We start from the raw sequence: 6,000 nt of genomic DNA on the forward strand, positions 1-6,000 counted from the left end.
TTTTCGGAGCATGCGCAGGGTGTTGAAGCACGAGGATGAGACGGCGTTGACTTGCTTGGTCATTGTGAGGGAGGAGTCCAGGATGAATCCCAGGTTGCGTGTGTGGTTCGTGGGTGTCGGTGCGGTGCCCAGCGCTGTGGGCCACCAGGAGTCATCCCAGGCGGATGGGGATTGTCCGAGGATGAGGACTTCCTTTTTGTCTGAGTTCAGCTTCAGGCGACTGAGCTTCATCCATTCTGCGACGTCTTTCATCCCTTCCTGGAGGTTGGTTTTGGCGGTGGCTGGGTCTTTGGTGAGTGAGAGTATCAGCTGGGTGTCGTCGACGTAGGAGATGATGTTGATGTTGTGTCTGCGTGCGATGGCGGCGAGGGGGCTCATGTAGATACTGAAGAGGGTTGGGCTGAGCGAGGAGCCTTGGGGTACGCCGCAGATGATCTTAGTGGCCTCTGAGCGGAAGGGAGGGAGGCGGATTCTCTGGGTTCTATCGGAGAGGAACGAGGTGATCCAGTCCAGGGCCTTTCCTTGGATTCCAGTGTTGGAGAGGCGGGTTATTAGGGTGCGATGGCATACGGTGTCAAAGGCTGCCGAGAGGTCTAGGAGGATGAGAGCGGTTGTTTCTCCGTTGTCCATCATGGTCCTGATGTCGTCGGTGTCTGCGATGATGGGGGTCTCGGTGCTGTGGTTGGCTCGAAATCCAGACTGGGACGGGTCGAGCGAGTTGTTTGCCTCGAGGAATGCAGACAGCTGTTTATTGACAGTCTTCTCGATGACTTTAGCCGGGAAGGGCAGAAGAGAGATGGGGCGGAAGTTCTTGACGTCTTTGGGGTCCTCTGTGGGTTTCTTCAGAAGGACGTTGATTTCTGCGTGCTTCCAGCTCTCAGGGAATGTGGCTGACGTGAAGGATTTGTTTATGACGTTCCGGAGGTGGGGTGCGATGATGATGTCGGCTTTGTTGAAGATATGATGTGGGCATGGGTCAGAGGGGGAGCCAGAGTGGATGGTGTTCATGACGTAGGTGGTGTCTTCAGTGCTGATGGGGGTCCAGGCGCTGAGGGTGGTGGTGGGCGTCATTGGTTCGGTGACTGGAGGCGAAGTCTGGGGTCCGAAGCTGTCGTGTATGTCTGCGATCTTGCGGTGGAAGTACGTGGCGAGGGAGTTGCAGAGGTCTTGTGACGGTGCGATGTCGTTGTTGTTGGCGCTGGGGTTGGAGAGCTCTTTGACGATGCTGAAGAGTTCGTTGCTGTTGTGGGTGTTGCTGTCGAGCCGCTTTTTGAACGATGACCTTTTGGTGGTGCGGACCAGCTGGTGGTGTTCGCGAGTGGCGTTCTTGAGGGCTGTCATGTTTTCTGTAGTCCGTTCGTGGCGCCAGGTTTTTTCGAGGGTACGGCAGGATTTCTTTGATTCTTTGAGGGCGTCTGTGAACCAGTAGGTTTTCCTGTTGCCAGTCATGCAAGGGGGTTTCTTCAGTGGGGCGAGGTCGTCGGTGCAGTTGGTGATCCACTGTGCGAGGTTGTGGGCTGCGTTGTTAGTGTCAGCGGTGTTAAATAAACGTCTCTCTAATTCACTTTATTCCAAAGTATGACGCACACTGATATTTATTTTACCTTCCAACGTTCATGGCCAATAATATTGCAGGTTGGAAAATAACAGATCTCTATTTTCGGGGTCAGTCTTTTATTTACATTACATTATTAAAGCATAAATGCCTCCTGCGAAAACCACATGGGCAGAATGGTAACAAAACAATGCAAGACAACTGCCTGGTGGAATTTGTTTCTAGCTTTGCTTTTCCTTCTACATATATACTTTATAGCAGAGTCCATTTAAAGTATTTACTGTGACCAGAGAATATATCTGTTCACATTTTTATGTAGATTTTTAAGCCTATTTAGTGAGAGATTGAACATAAACGATGATTTTTGCTGTTGAGTGTTCAGAAAATATGATCGTGTTCATTAAGAGGCCTATTCGATTGGGTGTTTGCAATAGGGGTCTTTATTACTAGCACTGGCAATCCGAAATGATTTATTTAATGAAACTGGCAGAGAGAAAGTCGGATGGTAACCACAAGGAATTCACAAATAAAGGTCAGGCGCGCCCATAGGAAGCGGATTTCAGAGTGACCCTAACTTTTAACTCAATTCTCATGTTCCACTGTAGAAAGACAGGTCAATCTGTCAGTGTAGACGGCTGTCAGCAAATCTAATGCCAATAATTGAGCTACATCAGAGAACAATTTTCAGAGTCCTTTGAAGGGATGAAAGCAGAAAGACTAAGAACCTGAACATTGCAATAAGAAATTCATCAAGATATAGAAAAGCATATGCCACGAGCCCTGAAGGCCTGCAATGCCAATGTATCACATAAGGTCTGTTATGAGCGCACAAAGTAAGGAGCGCAGTTGTGCTTGACTCCAGTGCTCTCTACTATCCCCTCTCCAGATGGGCCTGAAAATGCTATATTCCCCAAACAATAGTAGCACATTTTTCAGTAGTAGAACTTTGAATTTAGGATTAAGTACACTGACAGTGCTGGAGCAGGTTATGCAAAATTTTTAATTATAATTGCACTAATGGATTGAAGTGATGTGGAAAATATTTACCAACCTTACTAATATACGAATTACACGTGGGATTTGCATCTGCATGGCTTAATTAATACGTGAACAAAATTTCGTACGCATACTACTGATAGAAAATTAGACTATTGCATGATATATGTCGCTTTTGTGATGTATTGTGATTTGTGCTTTATTTAGTAAGTATAAACCGCACTGAGTGTTGCTTTTTGCTAGATAAATACATACACATATGGGTATTAGCAAGGGAATAACATTTGATTAGTCATTTTTATGTATTAATTACGTTTTTGTGTTTCTTTGCTTAGGTTGACCATTTTGGCCTATCGAAAGATGGCTGCTTTTGGTGCCCAACCCGACTGCCAACGCTGAACAAGGCTTGGGTGAAGTGCGCCTGCGCTAAGATGAGCAACAATGGCCTCGTCCTGACCCCAGGCAAGCTGTACTTATCAAGGTCGCACTGGGAATAGTGCCAACACTACAGACAAAAGACTTACTTTAAAAACCGGAACCAGCAAGTATGCTGACACCATGGACTAAACCTTATGAGAACTTTGTAGGACGACCCCTGACCAGCCAATCAGAACAGTTTAAAACTCATTTTTGTTACATTTTGTTATTGAAATTGTTATAAAAACCCATAGAATGGAGAGGTTGAGGGTCGCTCCTTCGATTTCCTGATGTTATGCTGACGGAGAGGACGGTGACACTGCAGGACAACTGTTAGCCTGAATCTTTGACGGACTGAATTAATGCCCAAACTCCTGATGAACTGAACCTGCTAAAATTGATGGGCATAGATTTGCGAGACTGCCAGATTAGACATAGAGGACGACTTTAGCCAGAATAGGTAAATATGAATGGCAACTTGATCAAATGAATGATTTAATTTGCAATACTAATATAAATTTGAATTTGAACATCTACAGAAATGAGTTGGGTTGTTTATTCATTGAAATGTGTTAATGAAAAGGTTAATTAGAGAATTAGAAAGTCACTTAAACCTACAACTAACTGATCCGTCCCGTTTATGAGAGGGATACCAAAGGTGAAATTCAGGGCCTAATGAGTATTAGAAGGTTGTGTAGATTTGTTGCTCATTAGGGTAGAAGTGGTATTTTCCCCCTCATTTCCAGCACTTGGAAGGATAATCGCCTCTCGCACGGACTGATGATGAGTGAATGTTGGTGTTATGGGCCCCACCAGCGAATGTATGGATAGTGTGTGTATGTGAGATCTTTTGGTCCGTGACGGTAGGGAGGGATTTTGCACTCCGCGCTGGAGCAGTTTTTCTGGTAGCAGTATGATGGTTGTTATTGTTTTGGTTTAGTAATTTTTGCTTGTACATTGCTCATTGATTTTGGTTATTGATTGGTATTGATTAATGTACTAACACTCTATGTTGAGTTGCGTTGAGTTATACGTTGTTTGCACGGCTTCTGGGATGTAGGAAGTCGGAAGTTTGTAACGGTTCCGTAGTAGAGCAGAGGTAAGCGCTGCTCTCGGGAAAGACGGAATTGTTGTAGCCCTGTAGGTACACAGGGGAAACGTGTGACAATTGAAGCTGCACGGCGCATTGTCTGGGTTCGATTCGGTGACATCGTCGTGTGTTGCCATTAGAGACATTTTCTGTGTGAGAGAAGTGTGTATGATAGCGAAGGTTACCTGTGAAGTTCTGGTCTTAGGTACCAGGGATCCAACTGGCATTCCGATAACGCTTGTCACTGGAAAGGTAATAGGTACTCTCTGAGCTTATTAGAAGGACAAAGGAGAGGTAAGCGCTGCTTTGTTAACGTATGACATAATTCTGTAGTAGAACAGACTGTTCGCTGTTCTCGGGAAAGACAGGATTCTGTGTGAATGTATTACATTTTTCTTGTGTGAACGAGTGTGAATGCAAAGGCATTTGGGTTGATTGCGAAACTCTAGGTTTATTTCTCAGGAGCATTGGGTCTCCAACTATGTGTCTTAAATACTAGAGAAACAATTAGCTAATGCATGCTAGAAGGGTGAAGTAGAGGGATGTGCTACTTTATCAACGGAAGTAATGATTCCGTAGTAGGGCAGAGGTAAGCGCTGCTCTCGGGAAAGACGGAATTCTCGTGAGAAAGGTCTTTTGCTGTTCTTTGGTTAGCGAAGCGGACAATGGAGATGTCTCTATGTTGTTACTAACAGAAGTGTAGAAATTGAAACAAGAACTTATTGAGCTGAGTTGTAAAGGAGGGGTAGACAGAGACAGAAGCAGGAGTAGGAGCTGCCGCAGCGGCTGCTGACGTCAGAACGACCGCACTGGGATTGGACAGTCGGTCAGAACTGTGAAACACCCCGGATTGGTGCGTTAGTGTACGCCGCGCTAGGATTGGAGAAAAACAGGGTGACGTAGACGCTCCTTATCGGTGCGTTAGTGTGAGTCGCGCTAGGATTTGAGGACTGTGACAGTGACGTGGACGCTCTGAATTGGTGCGTTAGTGTGAAGTCGCGCTGTGATTGGATAGATTAGCGGTACAGTTGTAAAGAGGGACGCGCATTGGAATCCTTGTACAGACCAGCTTTACTCACCCTGATATCCGCCGTGAGGGGAACGGCTTGCAAGGGGGTGAACTCGAATCTTGCCATTAATTTCCTGGACCGCCGTGAGGGGAACAGTAGCTTGGGACTCCAACTCCCAGCATCCTAGTGCCCCCGCTGGACGCCTGCTTTCGCTGTCATCAAGCAGCGCCAGAGGGGCTACAAAAGAGCAGGCAGCTCACCGCAGCGCGGGACGCGCATTGGAATCCTTGTACAGACCAGCTTTACTCACCCTGATATCCGCCGTGAGGGGAACGGCTTGCAAGGGGGTGAACTCGAATCTTGCCATTAATTTCCTGGACCGCCGTGAGGGGAACGGTAGCTTGGGACTCCAACTCCCAGCATCCTAGTGCCCCTGCTGGACGCCTGCTTTCGCTGTCATCAAGCAGCGCCAGAGGGGCTACAAAAGAGCAGGCAGCTCACCGCAGCGCGGGACGCGCATTGGAATCCTTGTACAGACCAGCTTTACTCACCCTGATATCCGCCGTGAGGGGAACGGCTTGCAAGGGGGTGAACTCGAATCTTGCCATTAATTTCTTGGACCGCCGTGATGGGAACGGTAGCTTGGGACTCCAACTCCCAGCATCCTAGTGCCCCCGCTGGACGCCTGCTTTCGCTGTCATCAAGCAGCGCCAGAGGGGCTACAAAAGAGCAGGCAGCTCACCGCAGCGCGGGACGCGCATTGGAATCCTTGTACAGACCAGCTTTACTCACCCTGATATCCGCCGTGAGGGGAACGGCTTGCAAGGGGGTGAACTCGAATCTTGCCATTAATTTCCTGGACCGCCGTGAGGGGAACGGTAGCTTGGGACTCCAACTCCCAGCATCCTAGTGCCCCCGCTGGACGCCTGCTT

The sequence above is a fragment of the Triturus cristatus genome, chromosome 2_1 (assembly GCF_964204655.1).
Source record: "Triturus cristatus chromosome 2_1, aTriCri1.1, whole genome shotgun sequence".
NCBI classification, from domain to species: domain Eukaryota; kingdom Metazoa; phylum Chordata; class Amphibia; order Caudata; family Salamandridae; genus Triturus; species Triturus cristatus.